General features: G+C 37.4%; 1 protein-coding gene across 6 annotated transcripts in view; it reads right to left on the bottom strand.

Moving 5' to 3' along the window:
- Window positions 1–25,746, bottom strand: part of KLF12 (KLF transcription factor 12) — a 420,803-nt gene that overhangs the window by 373,237 nt on the left and 21,820 nt on the right. The gene's annotated exons all lie outside the window — the stretch shown is intronic.

Here is a 25,746-nt window from a genome sequence, read left to right as displayed (position 1 = left end):
TGGTTTTGGTTTTTAAAGATTTATCTATCCAGAGAGCACAAGCATGAGTGAGCACGGTAGGGAAGGGGAGAAGGACAGAGAGAATTTCCAGCAGACTCCCGGCTGAGTGAGGGGCCAACACAGAGCTTGATCCCAGACCCTGAGACCATTACCTGAGCCAAAATAAAGAGTCAGATGCTTAACCAACTGAGCCACCTCAGCGCCTGTGGTTTTGGTTTTTAATTTAGAGGTGGTGGGAGATGAACAATGTTTAATGTGAACACAAACTTGATCATTAGAAAACCCACCAGGGCATGGGACTGTGTTTTGTCTACATGTTCTGCATATACCATTTTACTTTACATGTTACTATTTGTAGGGACTATAACACCTATGTCCAAAGAGCCTTCAAAGTACTCACCCGGATGGTTTCCCAGCCACAAAAATGGTACACAGGACCCTGTCACTGATTTTTAGGTGCAGTGAGAAGGCGGTTGCAGAAAGGCACAGTGAAGGGCTGGCTCTTCTTAAGGACCTGAGGCAGCAGGTGTGGTAGGAGCAGAAGCCAGGAGCAGGAAAACTGGCCACTGTTACCAGCACTCTCTTTTATTACCAACACCTGCCTGCCTCTGCGCCACAGACCCACACGGATGAAGCTCTGGCCAAAATCCACACTGGTAAAGAGCAGGAGTCAGCAAACCTTTTCTGTTGAGAGCCAGAAAGTATTTTCCGCTTTGTAGGCCAGAGTCCAAAGCAGCCACAGACAATACTTAAACAAATGGGATAGCTGTGCACCCATAAAACTTTATTTATAAAAGGCTGTGGGCCATAGTCTGCCAATATCTGGCACTGACTTCTCAACTCTCAAAAGTCATTTTTCTGGTAACACTCATATTTTCACTTTGAAGGGGATAGGAGTCCTGGCACTATTCCATCATTTGGGGGCAATGCTAATAGTAACAACAAGCACCACCCTGGCTACTGCTACTAATAGCATTTCTTGAGCACTTGCTATATACCAGACACTGCACTAATTAGTTTACATATAATTCCCTGAAAACTCGCACCTCCTTGAGGTAACTATGGTTACCATCATTCCTGTTTTCAGATACAAATGTCACAGTATAAACATCAAAAAGCCTTCACTGGTGGAGGGACTAAATCCAAGATCTTTGTGACTCTGATCCTTAGCTAGCCCACAGGCATCTAACTTTGGAATTCGCCACAGATAACAGGGAGCTTGTTTAAAGGCCAATTCCTGGGTTTCACTTTCAAAGGTTCTGATTGAATCATCTGGGGGTAGGCAGGCCCAGGAGTCTGCATTTTAACACATACTTCTGGTAAATCTGGTGCAAACTGTCAGTGGAACAAACACTGAAAGATACTACAATACCACACAGCATCCAAGCCAAAAGCCAAGTATCCGTGTCGAAACAGGGACTGCAGGTGCCTGCTGAGACCACAATCTGAGCAAATGATTATCCTCAATGAGGAAAAGCTGCAATCGATTTTTAAGACAAATTTTACTTTCAGCCTGCTTTATGTTTTTATGCATTAAAAATTATGAAAGTTATACTGAGTTTTTAATACTTGATGTGAATGTAAAATAAAAGAGATTTAAGTTTTAGAAGCCAATTTTTGTTAGAATTATCAGCTACATAAATCACTGATATTTTAAGCATAGGGAGAGATTGATAATCACCTGGTAGCATTTTTGTTTTAAAGATGTAAATATAGAGATGTAAATCTCTCCTTGTATCTTCCCAATGTTAACTGTCTAGAACGTTTTACTTATGTGTCCCTAAGGATGCTGGAGAAGAACTGTGACACTATTGGCAATACTTTCATTTGGAGTTAATTCTGACAAGACAACTTGTTGAATAAGGAGCAGATCATAGCCCAAGATGTGAGTTCAGATATGAAGCAGCGGCCACATGAATTCTGCCATCAGAAGCACATGGGACCAGGAGCTCAGCCACCAGCAAGCACACACGATGTGAATGTTGACAAAGGTCCTCTGTCGGAAGTTAATGCAGGTCAGAGACAGAACAGCAAAGTGGTTTAAACAAACAAACAAACAAACAAAAATCCTGGGAGGATTTTCTCACTTCTGAAAGCAGCTGATGCCCTTCAGGCCCTAAGAAGAGAGCCCCAGCTTTTCTGCAGGGGTCCAGAATCATCTGCATATAAGCAATCTCACAACAGCAGAGTTGGAGTGAGCCACTCAGTACGGAGCAGGGACTCCACATTTATTTAAGACATGTCTAGGCCACGATACAGGCTAAGTGCTGCAGCTAAATCGCTGATTAAAATATACTCCCTGTTCTCAAGGAGCTTATAATCTGACAGAAGTGAGACTTTCAGCCCCAGCTTATGTCAGCCTCTGATCATGTCCTTCTAAGCATCTAGTCATGTCATTAGAGTTCCTGAGCCGGCGGGGAGGGGGTTATTTGTAAATTAGAGGTAATAATTCTTCAGTTATTAGTGTCCAATGCGAATCTCTGTAACGTGTAAGGTACTACTATATAACTGACTGGTGGTTCTCGGTGCATGGTGAAGGGGATGCCAAAAGCAGGCTACACAGAAAGCCCGCACTGACTACACAAACAGCGAAGGAGCAGAAAAGAAAGAACTGCCTGTTCCTACAGCCAGGTGCATTCTTAACAAGGAGAACACTAAGAAGGGCAGGACCCCGTGGAGTTTTACCAGGAAACCTCACAGGGATGAGTGACTAGAAGACGGAGTGGTATCCTACAGACCAGAGACAAAAGCATGGTCCTGTTCTCCCTCAACATCATGGCGCCTCACGAGGAAAGAGTCTGCTAAAAACTCCGTGAAAGATGGTGAACAAACAACTTTTACTATTTGGTAAACTTGTTCAGAAATTCCACTAATAACATCCTTCAGAGAAATTTAATCCACCACATAAACTACTATATTGTGTCCCAAGCTCTTAAAAAATAAGGAATCTATGCAATAAATCATTCTACTACAGCTAGTGCAATTGTGCAATTATCATTTATAAAATTCTCATGTTTTAATGATTGAAAAAAGTTAATAAAATTCTAAATACAAATCCAAGCTTAATCTCCATAACATTCATTTTACTTTATTCATATTGTAATATATTCATTGCTTTTCAGGTATATGACAGGGTAAATTAGTCCTATAAACACACACACACACACACACACACACACACAAAGTCAATAAACACTTCCACCCATATTTAAAAAAAAAAAAAAAGTGGAGAACAGAAAACACACCAGGCTCATAAATACAATAGATTCTTTCACTCCACTGTAAAAATAGAGGTTACTGTATTCTCTTCCCAATCCTTAAAAACACACATATATCTTCAAAATACACTAACAGTAGAGACTATTAATTCACATGCCATTTTATTTAGTAAGTGTGTACTTGAATAAGCCCATAAAGAAATAGTAATCAATTACATGTTGAAAATTCCACAGTTAATCCAAACATCCAGGCATTTAAAAATTAATCATTTGCAACAAAGAATACTACAGTGTTCTCGCTTATGAATACAAATTTTTAAAAATCCTCAACAAAATACCATTGAGGCCACACCCAGTAACATATAAAAAGAATTACATATCATAACCAAGTGGGATTACATATCATGACCAAGTGATGATAAATCCCACTTGGTCATGATATGTATCCCATACAAAACAAAGCTGGCTTAATATCTGAAAATCAATTAATGTAACACACCATATCAACAGACTAAAAAACAAAAACCACATGATCATATCAATAAATACAATAAATGCATCTGAAAAAATCCAATCCCCTTTCATGATAAAAACACTCAAAAAACTAGGAATAGAAGAGAATGTGCTCAAAAAGATAAAGGCCATTTACCAAAAAACCACCGATTATATCATACTTAATGGTGAAAGACTAGAAGCTTTCCCCCTGAGATCCAAAAAGAGACAAGAATGTCTGATCTCACTTTTCTTCAACATTGTACTAAAAGTTCTAGCCAGGGCAATTAAGCAAGAAAAAGAAATAAAAGCCATTCAGATTGGAAGGGAATTAGTAAAACTAACTCTATTCACAGATGGCATGCCTGTATATTAGAAATTCCTACAGAACTCATTTTAAAACTTAGAGTAAATAGTTCAGCAAGGTTGCAGGATACAAGATAAATATACAACCCAATTTTATTTCTATGCACTTGCTCAAACAATCCAAAAATGAAATTAAGAATTCTACCTAAAGGTAATAATACTATGTTGCATACTTAATGCTGCTAAACAAAGTAAATCTTACCAGTCAGCTTCAAAAGAAAACAAAATTCTATAACTATGTATGATGAGGAATGTTAACTAGACATTGTGCTGATCATTTTGGAACATACACAAACATTGAATCATTACATTTACATCTGAAACTAATACAGTGCTATAGGACAACTGCACCTCAACTAAAGGAAGAATTCTATTTACAATAGCCATCAAAAATAATAAAATGCTTAAGAATAAATTTAACAAAAGAATTACAAAACCTATACTCCAAAAACTACAAAACATTGTTGAAAGAAATTAAAGATCTGTATGAATGGAAAAATATCCCACGATCATGTGGCATCTTTGTCACAAGTGGCATCTGAGAAAGAAGCTTCCTAATCTTCTAAGAGAGCTGCCAGAAGGCAACTTCTTCTCACTCCACAAGTAAAAAAAAAAAAACAGATAACCTCCTTCTCATTCCTGTACACTCCAGGAGGACTCAGCCTAAAGTTAACGCTGACACAGATAGAAAAAACTGGATCCATCCTTGATAATACTGTTGAGATGTTAAGCCAAACTAATTTTGAAGACCTACCTACCTCTGGATTTTCTATTATCAGGCAACCAAAGTCCCTTTTATTATTAAAGTCAGTGTGAGTTCATTTTCTTTACGTAATCAAACATATCTTAACTGACTGAATCACATTGCTAGGAGATGCTAGTGAGTAAGTGGAACAGAAATATTACCTTGGAGGCAAGGGTTGAAATAGCTATTTCTGAGGAAACGCAAACTACCTTCCTCCCTCAACTACTGAATCACGTCTCAAAGCTTCATCCAGAACTCTGTGCTCAAATCTTTTTTCCAGCTCAAAGATCTTGCCTGAGCTCCAGTTCCCTAATTCTAACGATGTGACCATACATGCACCCAGATGCCCTACTATCGACTTATACAGAATATAAGCAATACTGAACCCAGAATATAACCCCAAATCACCTCTCCCACAATGACCCTGTGGGAATGGCATCATCATTCTCCAAATCACCCAGCCCTGAAACTTCAGCATCCTCTCTCTCCCTCTTTCTCTACATTTGTAATTCTCTGGCATCAAAATACTCTTAGGGAAATGCTCTTAATTCTACCTACTGCTTGCATTCCAAAACATCTTTATTTTAGGGTAGACCACAATTTTTACTTTCTACTTGGTCTCCTTGACTCTTGTTTCTCCCCCTCATTAAATCCAATCTGCATGCTGTTCAGATTAAGCTTTTTGCATTATTGTTTTCACCATGTTGCTGCTGTACTTGAAAAGTTCCATTAGATCCTTCACTGACTACAAAATAGTGCTCCATAACCTACCGCTACCAGCCTGAGCTAAATGCCTGCTAAAAAGTAAATTGGATAATGGTAGTGATAGTAGTGGTTGCTTCATTTGCTCTACTGAAGTTGTTAGAAAAAAAAAAATCACCATGGGCACCTTTAAGAGGTGAAATCATCTTTTTGGGACAGACTGCATATACCCAAAACTTGGTTTAAAAAGGGTGGGGGTAAACTTCTGGGTTACTACTCTGTCTCCTAATGTATCTTTACACACAAAATATTCCATTATTTTCCTCATTTTGCCCATGCTCATGCTCTTCCCTCATCGAAACCAGGTCTTTCCTTTTCCCTCTACCACCTACATGAAAAAAATCATATGCAGTGTCTCTTAGTTCTTGCAGTTACTTCCCATTTATCAATATATTTGATATGGACCCTTACAAAAATCTAAAAAGTGTCCCAGATCTCATGGAGATTACACTGCAACTTTTTTAGTTGCCTTTGCTGACATTAATGCACAAAACAAGATGAGACAAAGAATAAAAAAATTAAAATATGGAAGTCATAGGTTTAGGCAAAGCTGGAGTTTCATTTAATGAAAAAATAACTTTGTAAACTATAAATAACCATAATATAATCATTGTCATTTGGTTGTAAATAACTTGAAGGAATTAGATGAAATAGATTTTTTAAGAACATTCTAACTATAAAGCTCTAATTGTAAGTTTTTTCAAAATATATTATCATATGCAAAAAAGAAAGTGTAGTCAAGAATGGACTCTAAAAATTATATATAGTGAGAGGGCCTATAATCAATGCATTTTTCCTCAGGTCAATTTCTCCAGATATTTAAGATAAATAAAAATACAAATTAATGTAAAGGAGCATTACTTTGGTTTAACTAGCAATCCACTATTTAAACCACTCTGATTTCAACATAAGTTACTAACTAAAAACATCTGCAAATCATTCCCTCCTTGGGAAAGGACAATTTACCCCAAATATTTCAGAGCTCATTAGGTGTGTAAGTGAAAAACAAGTTACGCAAGTATGTAGTTCCGGAATTTAAATCAGTATATTTTATAGACATACATAACTTTATATGTTTTAAGTACATCTCATATATATACATATATATGTATATATATGTATATAATACTCATAAGTTTTTACCATATACATATACAAGTACACATACACAGCATGAAAGTTTAAAATCATCTTCAAATTATCCATCCTCTAATCCTTTACCATTTGAGGAAGCAAAGGACAGTAGTTTCATTATAACTAAATATAAAATACACATTCTGCAGATACTTAGAAACTATAGGTTTAAAAAAGAATATGCAGGGCACCTGGGTGGTTCAGTCGGCAAAGGATCTGACTCTTGATTTCAGCTCAGGTCATGATCTCAGGGTCATGAAATGGAGCCTCACCCAGCACAGACCCTGATTAAGATATCCTCTCTCTCTCTTTCTCTCTCTCTCTCCGTCCCTCTGCCCCTCCTCACCCCCACCCCTCGCCCCCACTCATGCCCACTGCAAGGGGAAGAAATGATCTGAGCACAGTGGGCTGCCTCAGCCCTCTGTGCTTTCCTTTATACATCACATATGTATCACATACATATCGTGGGTACTCTCCTCACCAGCTCGTGTATTTCTAAGGGGAAAGGACTGGGGCCAGGAACCCCCAGATGAAGCACAACGCCTGTCACATAGGAGTGATTCAGTAAATGTTTTTTCCTACAACCAGAAAAGCTTTTATATCCATTGTCCTATTGATTTGGTTACATTTTTAAAGCATTTTTGAAGACTTATCAGCATAAAACACCTCACATACATAATATATTTTATAGTTACTCTACTTATTGTATGCAGCAGTATTTCCTTTCACTTGTTTTACACTTAAGATTGTTCAGATTTCATGGGAGAACTCAGTTCTAATACAGATTTCTGAGATGTGATCCATAAAGTCTGCATTTTATAGACTCTGATCATATATCCCACGGCCTCAAAAGTTCACATTTTTTTCAAATCTCCAGGTAGAACAAAGATCAGTTCATCCCCCTTTTGTCAGACTCTCGGGATGTGATTGAAAGCCCCATATGGGATTTCAGATTAGAAATGTCAGGGGTGGATGACAATGAAACTGTATTTCGTAAAATCTCAACTATTTGGAATCTTCAAGGAATAAGACCTCCAAAATGGCTTTGGTATAGTGATACACCAGATACTTTTGATACGGTGAACACTTCTGTATCATTGTTACTGCAATTTTTTTAAATGATGATAAACTGTATTACACATTTTTAATTCCTTACAAAGAATGTGCTAAAAACAACTATTCTTAGTGACTTGAGGTTACCATTTTGCACACTGGTTACTTTGAGAATGACCTCTGCCAAGGCAAATATCAGATTCCAGGACAGCACTGGGTGTGCTGAGATGTCTTCAGCATGGTATTGTGGTGCCATCAAGGACACACTGTTCCAAACACACAAAAACACACCCTGTATCTCTTACACCATCATGGAATCCTCTGATGAAGGTAGGTTTCCCCACCTAGATTCTTTCCATCTTTCATCATGTTACGAGCTAGCTCTTTTTGTCTGAAGAGGCTCAACTTTTACACACATCCTGAGCAGTTCCTCTTAGTTATGTTAATTTGCTGACAAGGGCTCAGAGGCTTTTTCTGGTGGCTCTCTTCTTCCCCCTTTGAGTTATAAAACTGAGAAAGCTTTCATCTAAATTGGTAATACTGGAAGAAGCAGAATTCAAACTCCAAAAGTTTTCCACAAAATGGACAACAAGAGTTCATCATTCTAACTAAACTCTTAGCTTCATCTTAAGTTTATCTTCCTTTGGATCCTTTCCTTGGCATTCAGCACAGTGCTCAGAAAAGCAAAAGGTGGGTATGTAGACTGTACCCAGCTACAGGAGAAAAGGTCACCAATTTCTCCAGCACAGATAAACAATGGGTACCAAATATTACAACCATACTGAACCTCAAAACAAATTAGAGAACCATTCAATATGCAAGATATATTCTAAATAAAATGTGATCTTTCAGGATTCAATTATTTAACTGGATCTCTTCAGAGAAACTATCTTAAAGGCAGGAACAATGGCCTAGGATTTCCTACAAGCTTTTTCAAATCAATATTTGTAAATCATGTTTCTGTTTCCTAGGAAACTAAGTAGGTTATACCTACGGCAAGAAAACTCTACCAGAGTCATTTTTCCTTTTATCCTTGGCTCACACATGTGGTTCCTGCTTATTAGAAGAAAAAAAATTACCTTCCAGTATCACTGAAAATCTCAACAAAACAAGAAGGGAGCCAAAAAGCCACCTTCTCAGCCTGCTTCTTCTCCAGCGGTGTGACGACAGAAGAGCAAAAAGAATAAAAGTCTACCCAGAGAGCTCTGGAAGACTAAAGGGGTTTACGACCAAGTTCAGGAAGTGCCCAGCACAGTCTGCGGCCTTAGCTTCATTCACTATGTGAAAGGTGAGACCAAAAAAAGTGAAAAACCTGGGTTTATTAGAAACATCAAGTCAGACATTTCAGAGTTCAAATTCCAAATCTCTTTCCTTGAGTAAGTTACTTCAATTCCCTGAACCACAGCTTCCACCCTCTTAAAAAAAGTAAAATACATAGCTTCATTGGGGTAATATGAATTCAGTTAAAAGATGAGTACAAAATACCAAGTTCAGACCAATTTCATCTCTTAACGAGTTTCCAAGAGTCGTGTTCAAAGATGGTGAAACAGGTATTTTTCTCAATGATTTTATGACTAGTGTAAAATATTGTTATTTGTTGAGCTCTCATCTTAGGGAGTTTACACGAACATCTAGCATTTTCAGAAAGTACAATGAAATATCACTTCTACAAACATCTGTAAATGAACTTTTAACTGTGCGAATGTGATTAGTATATATTGGACGTCTTTGCTGGGTCCACAATACTAAAGCTTGCTCTGGCTTTTTTCTTTAGTTAACAACCAAATACAGGAGGAAACCTGGGGCACAAAATCACAGCATGTACAAGCTGTAAATGTGACTGTAGTTAGTTTGTATAAACAGTTTCAAATTTCTAAAAACCATTATTAAATCACAGTAACTTGTAAGGCATCACAACCCTGGCCCAAAGATCGAACACTACATATGCCGCAGAGCTTTGCTGCTTAACAAGACTCAGACACTACATCCCAACATTTGTAACACATTTTTAAGTTTCCAGTATTTTCACAAACACTTAACTACACAGCATACTTTAAAATATAAATGTTATACATATATTCATGTGCTTTTATGATTTAAACGTCTGCAAAGCAACTTTTTTCTAAAGCGGCAACTCATTATTTTTCCATACTCAGGCCCCAACTCCACAAATTGCTCCTCCAAATACTTTTTAAAAAATATTCCTTTTGACTTCTAGGTGCATCTGTTAGCCCACCACACAGATATTCAGAATTCAATTTTCTATTCTCTTCCCTTTATAATACACACAAACCCAATAAAGAAAGAAACTAAGAAATGGCAACAACCCACCAGCTAAAGGACTTTTGGTAAACCAGTTAGCTTCTACTATCAAATGGTATTTAGACACTTGAGCTCTAAATTTCTCTCTGTAACATTCACCTCTTCATTAGAATCCTAGAAATCTTGGTCCCAGGAATGGAACCATTTCAACCATAATACTAAAGGTAATTCAGACGTTCAGTTTACCATTCACAGCTAATGCTGATCTCACTGCTCAGAATCTCGAAATCACACACTGATGAGAGGACATTGGGCCCATTTTAATCAAGTGCTAAAAATGATCCAGGTAATTACTAACTGTCAGTATTGCTTACCTTCTGGCAGAAGCTTGGTGTTATAAACTGCTAGGCCAATCAAATACTAATAATAACAGTTATAATCATCATCATCATTATAATTATGATTATTAGAACCACCACCACATCCAGAAGCACTGGGTCCTCGGGGACAGATTTTGCATTACAGCCACAAGAGTAATATTCCTATCTGGGACCCTGGTACTACTGCATTCAAGCTCTGAAGACCTAGTGCAAGTCCTTTACTTTTGTCTACATAAGACACTTTCTGAAGTTCCTTCAAGCTTCCACAACTCTCTAGGCCTACTGCCCAAAAATTCTTAGACTGAATAATGAATGGCTTTACCAAACCTCGTTTGTAGGTTTTGACACAAGATAGGAATGCATACTTCTCAGATATTTAGCCAAGAGCACAGGAAAGAACCACTATAAAAATTAGACCTTAGTAACGTTTGGTTTTTAATCTTTAGGCAAGGAGTCTTCATCACTGGCTTAACATTTTTTTGGAAAATACTTTGCTGGGCAGTTTATATTCAAAATGTAAAAAGGTTTATACTTAAGCAAACAAGTAAACAAATTCAAACTCATTTCCTGATTCTTCTCTAAATGGTTTTAAAGAAACCTCTTTGCCCTACGTCAACCAGGCTTAAGCGTATAAATCCTTTACAATACAAATCTTACCCTTGTTCAGAAACATGAGCTGGTTGCCTCTGACCAGGAGAGGAAGACTATGTGAGACCATCACATCAGAGTGCCGGCCTTACCCGCAGATTCTGTGACTCTCAGAGCCTTTCCCTGAGCCTAGCCATACATGTACACCCATGCCACAAATACCAAGTAATTCATTCAGTAAATCTTGGGAGACAAAGACAATACTAATACAGGGTACCAGGGAAGCACTTCCAATGTACCTCTCTGTAACATCCGTTATTCCTTTTTTGTAAAATTCATTATTTGTAATTCAGCGGTTTCGCCCCCCAGTCACGGTTCCAACTGGCTGAGACTGTCTAGCGTCCTGCGGTGGTATACCTAGCACGGCGCCCCACAGACAGTAAGCGGGGCCGGCTGAGTGAGGATCAAACTGAAAACAAAACACATACACATATTCTAACAACAGTGTTAACGGCATAAAATAGTACAAATTCAACCACAAAACACAGTTTTGTGCCCAGCAGCACCGGAGGACAGAGGGTCCTATGGGGGCAAGGAGGATGGCATGGGCAGGTAAGCATGCCCGGCGGCACCAAGTCCCTGGAGCACTGAGAGACAGAGGGGAGCAGCATGGCGGCACGCTGGCAGCTGTCCACTGGAGACCAAGGACACAGGGCACTGGGGGTAGAGGGTGAGGTGATATCAGGCAAGGAGACAGAGAGAGGATAGGGAACATTAGTAAAACGACCACACAAATAAATACATATGCCGAGGCTAATAAAGCCCAGACCTCTCACTGCTGGAGCAGGTATTTACAAACACAGTAAGGGGAAAGACTAAATAGAACTCTGAAGTGTTGGATTGGAATTGGGAGTACAACTGACCTTTGAACAATATGGGTTTGAACTGTGTGGGTCCACTTAATTGTGCCTTGTTTTGTTTTGTTTGTTTTAAAGAGTGGACAGCAAAAGCCACCAGGCATTAATTTACAACTACCCACCCCAGTCTGACTTTCTAAATACCATTCTCCACTGAAAGGAACCTGAGGTGCCTGAAGAGATAGAATGTACGGCAAGGAAGGGACAAGGAATGTACACGATAAGACTGTAACTACTTACTGTGCCACAAAAATCAAGAAATGCTCAAAAATTGATCAGGGTGTGCAAAAAGACACATGAGCTACTCTGAAGAGGCTTCCATCTCCAAATCTGGGATAACATGAGCATCAAAATAAGTAAGGATAATAACATACTGTAACCCGTTGAATAAACTAGGAATCTGTGATGAATGCAAAAATAAATCAATGAGGAGGAAGGCTCGTGCACAAAGCAGATTACCAGTAGAAGAAATGACACAAAATTCAAATCAACGCTGGGCAACTATCAGTGCAGTGGCTGAGTCAGGCAGAGCGGTCAATGGAAAACAAGCCTGGTGGATGGAGCTAAGACGAGGGAAAGGATACGGGTGTAACCCTAGCATTAGTCAATTACAGGGGGAAACAGTGCCTTTATGGAAGGGAAATCTGGCAGCCACTGACACAACCCAATGAACAAAATTGACATCATCACTGGCTCAGAATCATCCTACAGAATGTAAGCCCTGTGCCCTACATAACTGTCAAAGATACGAAAAACAGAAATGACTTAAGAATGCTCCCAACTGGAAAAGTCAAAGACACATGTCCACTGACTGTAATGCATATCCTCGGATGGGTTTCTCACCGGAAGGGAAAAGCAAGGGGGTAGTTGGTGAAATATGAATAAGGTCTATGGATTGGATGGCTATCTTATATCAACATGGAATTCCTGACTTGGAACTCAATGCATGGTAGTTATATATGAGTGTTCCTTCTGGGGTGAACTTAAAGTATTTAGGGGTGATGGGGCTTCATATCCAAAGCTCGCTCTCAAATGTTTCATTAACACACCAACAAAAATGGGAGAGGTGTATCATGCAGCAAACACGGTGAAATGCCAACAACTGTACTGCTTATACTACTTATCATAAATATAAAACCATTTCTATTAATTTTAAAAATTACTATTTCTAAAAACTCTACTGGAAAACTACTTTTAGGACACTGTAATTTCATCTCAGATGTTGAAAAAAATTTCACTTAAAATTTTCCAAGAGTATTAAATAGGAGTATCCTTTCAGCTGGTCATTTGAGGGCTTCCTCATGGTGTCAGATTAAAACAAGGATTTGATCTGAAAAATTTGTCATTTCAAAGATGTTAATCCCGCTGCTAAGAAATGCCATCAACAATGCAACATGGAAAATGCCTGTTCAGAGGTCGTCTGGATCTGAAATAGCAGGGGGGAACAGGAGCAGGTATCCGCAAGCTACCAGCACCAGCAGTCTCTAACAAGCAGACAACCTCCTCCAGGCCTACCCACACCCCACAGAGAACTCTGAAGAACAAAGGCCACACCTTTAATCAGAGGTATTTGGCTAAGTTATAATGTGCCATTTGTGTTCGATTTTGCAGATCTTTTTGAGGGAAAGACAAACAATCAAAATTAAGGAAATGCTTCGTTTTCCTTTAAAGGATCGGAAATGAAAGAGACAGCTTCAAAATTACTATGAATATGTACTGATGAGCCATAATTCAATTCTGCCAAATTTCAAAAGGCTTGACCTACTATGATACTATCAAATAAAGTATAATGATTACACAAATAACTCATCATCAACAAATGAGACCAACTTTACCATAGCATCACAGTTTATATAATGGTTTAAAGATGGATGACAGCGTTTTATTAGAAGTAGATGGAGGTAGCTAAAACATGACATTGCAATAGATCCCAAAAAGTGAATTTAGTATGAGAAAGGTCAGAACAATTTTCCCAATGAAGTAATCACCTTTCAAAAACTGGGTTACAAAATTTATTTTATTTTACCCTGTTATTTAAACACATACATACATACACACACACACAGACACCATTCAAACATAGAGAAGCATATATAGATAAGGGAATTTCCCAGATGAGGTATTTTTTGGGCTTGTGAATCATCACAGTTGAACTTATTTTTAGTACATTATTGCAATGATTTGTACATTTTGTTTCTAGACAGTTTTGAGTATTGCATCATTATTCCTCTGTGGACAGGTAGAGATATTCACTGAATGATTAAACTCATGTTCTGTTATCCGACATTTATTCAACCATAACTTTACAGCCTGACATTTCTGCACATTCACATAAATTGAGATTCATAAAGATGAAAATGGTCCCAAAATTTCTTGACTTGCATGTCCTCTGAATCGTTCAAGATTAAATGCTATTCAATATCATATGGTTTCAGTGAATCTATGTATCTAAAGTTCCAAATGTCCAAGACCCCACCTTCTTGGTCAAGTCAGACATGGCTTTTACTATTATTTGTCTCCAGCTCGCCTATATTTCTCTTTGCTTCCTTAATTCTGTTCGTGGAGGAACCATTCTCCCAGTCTCCCAGACTGAAAGTATAATATAGATAGAGATAGCTAGTATACAATTTCATGAGTCAATAATGTTCCATCAAGAAAACATTTTCCTAGTTTAGCACAGAAGTTCATAACCAACCATCTATAGTGTTCCTAATTAAATCTACTGAATTCTTTTTTTTTTTTTAAGATTTTATTTATTTATTTGACAGATAGAGACAGCCAGCGAGAAAGGGAACACAAGCAAGGGGAGTGGGAGAGGAAGAAGCAGGCTCATAGCGGCGGAGCCTGATGTGGGGCTCGATCCCAGAACGCCGGGATCACGACCTGAGCCAAAGGCAGACGCTCAACGACTGCGCCACCCAGGTGCCCCTAAATCTACTGACTTCTGAATTCATTGGATTTATTTCAAGAAGCAACAGACCAGCAACATAAAATGGAATCGCCATAGGAAACTAACAGACACAGGTGACTTTAAGATGAAACAGGGCAAGGGGAGAGGCACTCATATTTTACACTTGATGCATAAACATCCCTAAAGTAGGTTAGGTCTCCCTTTGTGCTCTGCAGAGGCTCCAGAGGGGCACTGCGTACTTCTCCTCTGTAGCTCTCTACCCACTATTATTAATTTCATTAATTTCTGAAATTATTTGTTGGGAGTCTGCCTTTTCTTCTAGACTATACGCTGCATAGTTCACAGTGCACTGGGTCACCATTCTATTCAGTACATCACCAGGGCCAAGTACAGCAGAAGTAAATAACTGTTTCAGGGCCAGTCAGGAACCTGATAAATACAAGGTTTATTGGATAACTGTATTTATAAATCTCTTAAGAAAGCTGGTAACAATTATGCAGCTCCAATGGTCTATGAGAAAGGTCAGGAGATACACTGTCAAAAAAAAAAAAAAAAAAAAGTAACTTAGCCATTTCAGAATTCTTAAAATACAAGCACTTTCTAGAAATACAACTAAATGAGTTTTATATCTCCAAAACGGAGTTGAATTTTGTCCCAAATTATCTCTAACTTTACCAGACAATTTAATTTTTTTGAAAAATACCAATCTGATTAATGAAGGGAAAATGGGAAGAAACAAAACTCAAATCACATCACATTTGAAATGGTCTAATTGGAAGCATCATACGATACAGAGTAGAATAATCTGACATTATCATAGGTTTATCCACAAAGCAAAGAGAAAAAAAAAAAGTACTGAGAAAACAAGTGAGGGAAAGGATCTTTGGCAAAAGAGCAAATTCCCAGATTCCTATGGAATGGAATGCACAGGCCAAATTCTTGGCTTCTCTCACCCAGGGTACAAGTGGAGGGGACAGTATTACTTGGCTTCCAACCTGAACGTGTTAACAGAAACAGAACTTCCGAAGAAGAACCTTTCCTATGAGAGGATGAAGTACTTGTTCAAATAATTCAATACTCAAGCTCTGAAAATAAAAGGATAGAAACGAATACACACTGTGCCTAATTATCTCCCAAGGAGAGGAGGAAGAAGGCTTTTGTAAAGTGAGAGGGAGAAAACGCCTTTCATACCATGTGTAAGGACACAGTGTGCAGAGGGGGGAGAAAGGACAGAAACTCAAGAGCAGACACTGATGCTCTCAGCATCATCTCTTATTGTAATAAAATTAAGGTAGTTATGAGATAGCAATTTCTTGTCAGCCTTAAAAAGAAATGGTGTAATTGAATTTCACACACTTGATTGAGCCCCTATTCTCTATAGCTTGTACCACAGTAGCTAAGAATTCAAGGCTATTTATAAAGCACTGTCCCTGTCCTCAAGGCACTCATAGTCAATTATATTCCATAATCACATTTGGTGCTTACTAGCTATTAAAGGCTTCATCTATGCTTTACCTGTACATAGGAAATGCTTGCAGTCTTAAACAAGTATCTATCTAAAGTGATATTTGAGACTTTTTGATAAAACAGGTATTTCAACAACTGTATCAATTTTGTAATTGGACATCTTAGACATTAAAATTGCATTTAAATATTTAACATTAAGTTTTCATTTAATTGCCTGAAAAGTTCATTTATTACTTTAAATACTGTTGATATCATGATGAATAAACTTTATTATATAAGAGGAAGTTAATAATTTTCTAACATAATAAAAGTGAGACTAATTTAGGGTACTCTATACTTAAATTCCCATTTCTTTTACTCAACACTACATTTCAAGACAAATTGTTTTTTAAACTTCCAGATGTTCAAAATTTTTCAAAATGTTCCCATTATTGATAAGCTATAATAATGTTTTCTGGAGTTAAAATCAATGCATACTTACAAACTTGCTCATAGGAATTCTGCATTTTTCACTGGGTAATCAAGACCATAAATTAAGTCATATTCAACAAAATATAACTGTCTAGAAAATAATTTAATTATGCTAAGCAAATACATATTAGACATCTGCTCTAATTCAAGTATTGTTAGGCATTTTGCTCTCTCGATAAAGACAGGAAGGTGTTTTAGCAACTCAAGTCTAGCTCTCCACTAACCATACAATATAGCCAAGCCAAACAATTCAAGAAAGACTTTCTTATCCTTGTTCTGTACTGACAGTAAAGTCTTGCCAAGAGAGTTAGTTCCAATTCAAAACAACTCAAAGGAAAAAAAGATAAAGATGCCTCCATGAGACACATGTATTCAGGATTCCATTTCCAAGAGCAAATATTCTGGGTTAAGAGTCCCTGTGCTATTTTTTCTATAAATTTTTCAATCAAAATTTGTACTTACAGTATCACCAAGTTAAAGAAATAAGTTAAATTTCAAGTAATAATATCTCTATTGAAATAAAAGTAAAAAGGAATGTTAATCCATCACTGTTTAGATCATCTTATGTTCTACATGTTTAACTTTGAGGTGTCTAGGTATGTATATCAATTTAAAGAAGAAGAAATAGCTTAGAGAAATAAACCACATATCAGAAACTAGAAATCAAGGAAAACCCAAGCAAAACCATCAAGGCTTGCCCTGTACTTGAAGGATGATACACCTAAGATTCCAGAGTCAACATACGGTCAAGACAAATACATTTTACAGGAGTTTCAGGAGAAATAGCAATTGTTAAGACAAAAATATTTAATTATGAGATATGTTAGGCCATTTGTCTTAATTAAAACAAGCTTATCCACTACACATATGGTCCTTTAATTTCCATTCCATAAAAATGCTAAATCCTCAGTATACTATTTGGTCCCTTTTTTCTTTTTCTTTCTTTTTGTTTTGTTTTGTTTTAACACTTCGCTTCACTTCTTTTAGCATCAGCCATATCAGGAGCTAAACGCATCTATCAAAGACACTTAATAAGGACTGTCTCAAAAGGCTCTTTCCACATTATTTTCAAGTATGCCCCTCATCTCCTTGAGGATATGCTATGTGCTCTGCAACAGCAACAATAATCATTTATCTATGTCCAGATCATTCTGGTTTTCTTACAATCTCTTTGGATCAACTTTTTCAATACTATTAGGAAATCAGATGGCTGCTGAATTCCTAGTGAGTGCTCTGCAACTCTTTGAGAAACTAACTGTTCATTTATATACCTTTCTTCCAGAAGCTAAATAGAACTCTTTAAGAGCAATAGACTAAAGTTAACACGTTTACATCAAATTTTACAGAGTTAGTATATTGTTTTTAAATACATGTGGAAATTTTATCTAAATTACTCATATACTATGTGACAAAGAATTTTCCATAAATTCTAAAATGCAGAAAGTGTTTATCAGCTTTTCTAACTAAAAATGAACAACTAAACGTAAACTCCAACCATTTTCAAATAGCCACTTAGAAAATGCAACAGAAAACAGAAAAAAAGTACCAAACTTGAGGGTTTTTAAGTGATAAAGCATAAACTAATTTTCAAATACATGAAATACACAAATCATAAAATGAAGAATTACTTTTAACCACCAAATGGAAATTTGTTAAATACATGCTTACATTTATGCTACTAAATTTGAAAACAACCACAAAATTATTTTGGAGGTAAACACTGAGTATCAATCAATACTGATTTAAAAGAAATAGGAAATCTGACCAGATGGATGCTACAGAACAGACTCCGTGGGATGCAGGGGGGAGAAAGCCTAAATAATTACTTAAACAGACAGATATAAATATCAAGTTTCCCAATATTTAAAGAATAGATAATATATTTTACCATTACTTTTAACAGATCATTCTGATGTTCTGACTACTCTAGAACACAGAAAAACATGGGAAAACTTACTAATTTACTACCAAAAAGCCACATACTATGATCCAAAGCAGCAACATGTCACAGAGGAATATCATAATAAAAGATGCCCAAAGTATTTGACAAAATTTGAGATCTAGTTTTGATTACAATTCTTAGTGAAAAAAGAGAAGGGTACTTCCTTAACATAACAAAAATATCAACCCAAACCAATGGACGTTTCCTACAAAAACATATCAACAATGACTAGTTAAAAAATATAAAGGGTCGCAGGGTACATTCGCGATAGCAGCTACAAGTATAAAATAGAATTCAAATCATGAAAGCCGTTTTACTGAAAAACAACAAAAAGTTTGAGTAAACTGTAAATGCATACCATGTTCCTAGGGAAGCAAAGTAATTATAAAAGTCATATGGAATATGGGGCGCCTGGGTGGCTCAGTCGTTGGGCGTCAGCCTTCGGCTCAGGGCGTGATCCCGGCATTCTGGGTTCGAGCCCCACATCAGGCTCCTCTGCTGGAAGCCTGCTTCTTCCTCTCCCACTCCCCCTGCTTGTGTTCCCTCTCTCGCTGGCTGTCTCTATCTCTGTCAAATGAATAAATAAAATCTTAAAAAAAAAAAAAAAGTCATATGGAATAAAGTGGCCATAGTAGCCAAACCATTTTTGGAAAACCAAAAAATGAAAGATTTGAACTAAACTACATTAAAATGTCTGAAATATAGCCATTAAAATAATGTGGGACTAAGGAATGATGATGTTTCAACCAATGGTCAAAACATTTTTGGAAAACCAAAAAATGAAAGATTTGAACTAAACTACATTAAAATGTCTGAAATATAGCCATTAAAATAATGTGGGACTAAGGAATGATGATGTTTCAACCAATGGTCTTAAGATCTTTAAATTTTTCAAAAGATATTGGAAATCTAGATTTTTAAACCAAAGTCTCTCAAGTTTCTCTGTTGGCTTAAATCTATGAAAGCATTGTATATTTCCAAAGAAAGCATTTCTGTGGGTTCAATCAGCCACAGTGGACCTCAGCCCTATACACACCCAGCACTTCCTGCCTCACCCTGAGCTCAAGCTGCTTCCTGTGCCTGGACCGCCCTTTCCTCTCCCTCCACCCACTCAAAAGCAACCCACCCATCAAGGTGTGGCTGATAGGCCATCCCAAAGAGCATTCTTAGGACTACCATTACTTTCTGTGTACAGGCCAGGATTGCAGTTCTTATCACAGCTTAGCTCTAGAAGTTCCCCAATGTGTTCTGCCTCTTCCTCTAGATTGGAGAATGGGAACAAATAATAACTCCTGCTACAACCTACTGGCCTGCTCTAGGCCAAGCAAGCACCGTGAGGATGGACTGCAGTTTCTGTAATCCCCTCAAAAAACGCACAACAGATATCCCCATTCTACAGCTGATGTATTGGGGTTCGATAGCTAAACAGGCCCTGGAAGAAACAGGATTCTAATTCTTTTTGCCAGACTTCACCAACCATATCACAGTTGGTCTGAATGTAAATGAAATGACTTGTGATCGATCTTTCTCTGAAAGGAGCTCAGTGGAATGAGAGATGCAGTTAAAATAAGCAATCTGAGGATAAGGATTTGGGGGCCTGTAATCCAGAAATAGGATATAAATACCACATGAAGCACAAGAGACCAACTACTAAGTATCCTAATTTTGAATTTGAGATTGACTTCTATAATATAATTTGTATTCGAAATTACCTTTTGCCTCAGCAAATTTTATTGATCCACTTAAACTCTATGTACCCAGTGGGGAAGAAACAGATGGGAACTGTACTACAGTCTAAAAGAAAGTTTGACTCATAAGACATCTATTGAAATAGCCTTAATATTCTTTTTACTTGAAGCTCAGTGTAAAGTTCTTATAATACCTAATTTGTAATGCTTTGTAGGAACTAAAAATAAGTCACCTTCGAGATACCTACACTTGCTTACCTTAAGAAAATTGAAAATAATCCTAAAATAATTTGTTGACAATTTCTAAAGCTACAGCACTTTGGAATAGTTTCAGAAGCTGTTAATTAAAAAAAAAAAAAGTCTAAAAACAAAGCTCCCTCACAAGATGATCTGAAATGTCCAATTAATCATTTGTCCTAAAGAACACAATGTTGTTGGAGTTATCTTTAAAAATACGGTACACCTCACATAAGAACACAACTGTGCTAATGAAAAAGAAATAATCTTTTAAAAATGTTATTAGTTACTAAACTAGAAAAGTAGCCTTTTAAAGTGGTATTATTAGAGAAATCATCAAGATGGCATGCTTCCTCTTTTTTTGAATCTCTGAAATGTTTTTTAAGTTCCATTTATAAAAGAAGCAAAGATGTTAAAGCAAACTTTAGCATTTTCCCGGCCATTTCTAAACTTGTTCACTATTATTTATTTAAGGTTAGAAAGTTATAAATTTTGATCAATAATACCCTGGTGCAGATTTTTAGTTGTTCATATTTATATATATGTTCTTTACAGCAGAAATACTTCACTGTCTTTTACAAATAAAAAGGAACCCCTAGTTTAATGCATCCTAGAACAAGGGTCAGCAGACTGCGTGCCTAGAGGCCAAACAGAGCACATGACCTGTTTCTGTAAGGCCTACTCTCCAAGAAAAGTTTTCACATTTTTAAAAAGTTGTAAAACGTATATATTTTTAAAGAGTTGTAAATATATGTAGGTGCTCAAAAAAAAATACACACACACACACACATATGCACATACATACGCACCCCTAGAGACCTTATGTGGCTGGCAAAATCTAAAATATTTACTTGAAAAAATAACTAAAATAAAATATTTACTTTCTGGCCCTTTACACAGAAGTTAACCAACCTCCCCCCTCCCGCCATCACAGTACAGAAACTGTCCTGTGGCCTCGTGTGTAAGCCACTGACCTCATACTACGCTCTAAGCTGCCAAAGGTACTGAACCAAAAGACTGAGTGATGAAGCATGGGAGGAGGGTGATTTTTTTTTTTTTTTTTAAATACCTTTTCTATTTACCACTGAGGCAGACTACTGGAGTCTGAGACGTAGCAGCCTCAAGTGGACAATGCGACTTCCAGAACTGCTCTAAATAACTGAAGATAATAGGATTTCAGATGGGGTGCTCATCTCACAGCTGGAGGTTTATGGAGCAGGACAGGCCCTTTCATACACACTTCTCCCTCCAGCCCCTTCCTCCAGGTGCACTCTTACTCCTCATTCAAACCCAAATCAAAAGTTTCTTTCTCAACAAATCCTCCAAACCCTCCAAAATTAGCTGTACCCTTCAAGGCTTTCAGCACATTCCTTACAAAATTTTACTGTACAATTTATTGTAATGTTTAATTACGTCTTTGTTTACTTTCCAAAAAAGTTTGAATTCCTGGTAGCAAGGACCCTGTCTTGCTCCATTTTGGACCCCTCACATTTAGCGGAAGTCCCCATAGTGGGTGGGGATTAGTTTCCTGTGGCTACCCTAACAAATCACCATAAACTTGGCGCTAAAAACAGAAATCACTCTCTCACAGTTCTGGAGGCCTGAAGCCCAAAATCGAGGTGATGGCAGGGCCACGTTTTTTCTTTCTTCTTCTTCTTTTTTTTTTTTTTTCTAAGATTTTATTTATTTATTTGACAGAAAGAGAGAGAGAAAGAGGACAAGTAGGGGGAGCCACAGAGGGAGAGGGAGAAAGCCCAATGTGGGGCTCCAGCCCAGGACTCTGGGATCATGACTAGAGCCAAAGGCAGATGCTTAACCAACTGAACCATCCAGGCACCCCTTGGGCCACACTTTCTCAGGAAGTTCTAAGGGTGAATCCATCCCTTGCCTCTTCCAGCTTCCGGTGGCTGCTGGCATTATTTGGTGTTCCTAGGCTTGTGGTCACATCACTCTAAACTTGGCCTCTATCTTCATAATGCCTTCTCCTCTTCTGACTCTTATAAGGACACTTACCATTGAATTTAGGGCTCACCCAGGTAATCCAGGATGATCTCATCTCAAGGTTCTTAACTGCATCTGCAAAGACCGTTTTACCAAAAAAGATGACATTCACATGTTCGAGAGATTGACATGGACATATCTTTTTTAAGAGCCACCATTCAAACCACCAGAGTGCATATTCAGTAAATAACGTGCTCACTCTTCTTGCGTTAGATCCAAGTAAAATAGACATACACTAAATAACTGCCCACCCTCAAAAAAATGGAAAAGAAAAGCCTCCTACTCCCTCCTCTTCTTTGCCAAAGTCCTGCTTGAAAAACAACCACTGTGGGGCGCCTGGGTGGCTCAGTCATTAAGCATCTGCCTTCGGCTCAGAGCGTGATCCCAGAGTTCTGGGATCGAGCCCCGCATCAGGCTTCTCCACTGAGAGCCTGCTTCTTCCTCTCCCACTCCCCCTGCTTGTGTTCCCTCTCTCGCTGCCTGTCTCTCTCTGTCAAATAAATAAATAACCTTAAAAAAAAAGAGAAAAGAGAAAGAAAAGCAACCACTGAGGCACAGCCAGAAGGTTGAACAGCATTTTCTTGCTGAGTACTAAGAATTACTCTACATGACACCCAACAGCGTGTCTTTGGAGACCATTTCTTTAATTCGAGGAGTAAAAGCCCAGAGTGACATCTCCTTCCCCAGACTAATACTCTTGATCACATGGTAATTCTGCAAAGATGTTCTCTGGATGAGGTTTTGACCTCTTTAAATTCTTTACATGTGGCCATGAATGTGTAATTTTACTAGAGTAGCACAAAGTCAAACTATTAAGAACTCACTCTTACTAGAAACTAAGACTTAAAGCCTTATTTTTAAAGAATTTAGGCTCTGGATCTGTCATACACTGAATGTCTTACTGAATTGTTTACGTTGAACATCTAATCCCCAACGTGATAAATGTATTTGGAAATATGACCTGTGAGGAGGTGATAAAGGTTAAATGAGGTCATTAGGGCTTAATTATAAGAAGCGATACGAGAGCTTGCTTGCTCGCACGTTCTCTCGTGCATTCTCTTTCTCTCTTGCTTTCTGTCTCTCTCTCTCTCTGTCATGTGGGGACACAATGAGAAGGTGGCTGTCCACAACACAAGAAGGAGGTCCTCACCAGGAACTGATCCTGATCTGGAACTTCTACTCTCCAGAATTGTGAGAAAATAAATTTATGTTGTTTAAGCTACCCAATCCATAGTATTTTGTTATGGCGGTCCAAACAAACGAAGACAGGATCTAAACACAATCCTAGGCACATTATAAATACTCAATGACAATTAGTTGATTTCCATGACTGTGATTGTTCCCAGCACACAGTTTATGATTTTATAGTAAGACTGTCCTTTTAGAAAAAACTTGAACTATTTGGAGATCAAAGATTGCTATGCTTTTCAAATTAGGTTAAAAACTAAGATAACGATTTCAAAACTTATATGAACTGTAATTAGGACTGAAATAATTTTTCTGCCCAAGGTTTGCATTATTAACTGAAGATAGCAATGAACTTCTATCAAAACAGAAATCTCACCAATTATCAAACGGTGTCAGCAGTACAATATTCATAGGCTCATGTTCTTAGAATAAAGCATCCCTAGTATACCTCCCCACACCAGAGCACCAAGATAGTTAAAACTCACAAAAGAGATAACATAAGGAAAATGGTAGCCACCTTGCTATTAGATGTAGTGAAAAATCTATTTTTCCCTACTCTTACCACACTCAGCAAGTTATATCTGGCAAAGGGGATCACATCTAAAAGGAAGCCCTTCACACTGTAGACATCAGAGATCTGTGTATCTGGTACTAAAATGTTCTGGTGATGGCAGTTTATTACAACAATTTTTTGTCAAACAGAGTGTCTCAAGGAAATGGTGCATTTTCTTTATCACACATTAGCACTATAATGAGCTAATAATGGTGGCAAAAACATGAAGCCGGGAAAGGACTACTGACCATCAGTCAAACGTGCAGAGTATCTCCCAAATTGATGGGAGTCATGTAAAAAATAAAAGGAAATACATATCACTGTGATTAAATTTGCAAAAGGAATTATGAAGGAAAAATGACTTTAAAAAGTCATAATTAAGAAAAACAATATATAGTCATCATGTTACATGTAACTATTAAAAAGGAGAGATAATAAAATGGGTTAAAAGAAAAACTTAGATACTGAAAAAAAGCACTCCTTTATAAAACAAAACAAAATTAAAAAGGAAAAGCTAATGATAGAATAAAATAGATTGGTAGAGTAAAATCAGATACATTTAAACTCTTCCTCAAAAAGAAAGAACACGAATGACAACATTAATGTCAGTCGAGGATAAATTTAATCTGAAAGGCATTCAGTACAAAAAAAGGATAATAATTTTAGGAAAAGTCATGGAGTTATATGTACCAAACAATACACAGGTATATATACAGGCAAAGTTACAAAAATTTTAATGAAGAGATAAAACAATAAAACTTTTAAAAACAAAACGTAGGTGAAAAGATTCATGATAATGGATTTGGCAGTGATATCTTGGATAGGACACCAATAGCACAGGCAACAACAACAACAACAACAAAAAACCCAATAAATTGGACTAAAGCAAAATTAAAAGCTTTTGGGTATCAAAGGGCACTACAACAGAGTGGAAAGGCAACCCACAGAATGGGAGCAAATATCTGCAAATCATGTATCTGATAAGGGGTTAATATCCAAAATATACAAAGAACTTCTAAAACTCAACAACAAAATCCAACTAAAAAAATGGCAAAGGACTTGAAAACATACTTCTCCAAAGAAAATATACAAGTGGCCAATAAGCACACGAAAAGATGCTCACCACCACTAATTATTAGGCAAATGCAAATCAAAACCACAATGAGATGCCACTTCACACCTACTAGAATGGCTACTATCAAAAGAAAAAAAAATAATTCCAGAAAATAGAAAGTATTAGCTAGAATGTAGAGGAACTGGAACCCCTGTGCACTCCTGGTGAGAATGCAAAATGATGCAGGTGCTGAGGCAAACACTGCAGCGATTCCTAAAAAATTAAACACAGAATTACAACAATATACAGCATTTCAC

Source organism: Ursus americanus, chromosome 10 (genome assembly GCF_024610735.1).
Source record: "Ursus americanus isolate L20-20 chromosome 10, mUrsAme1.1.p, whole genome shotgun sequence".
NCBI classification, from domain to species: Eukaryota; Metazoa; Chordata; class Mammalia; order Carnivora; family Ursidae; genus Ursus; species Ursus americanus.
This window is presented reverse-complemented; position numbering and strand designations above follow the sequence as displayed.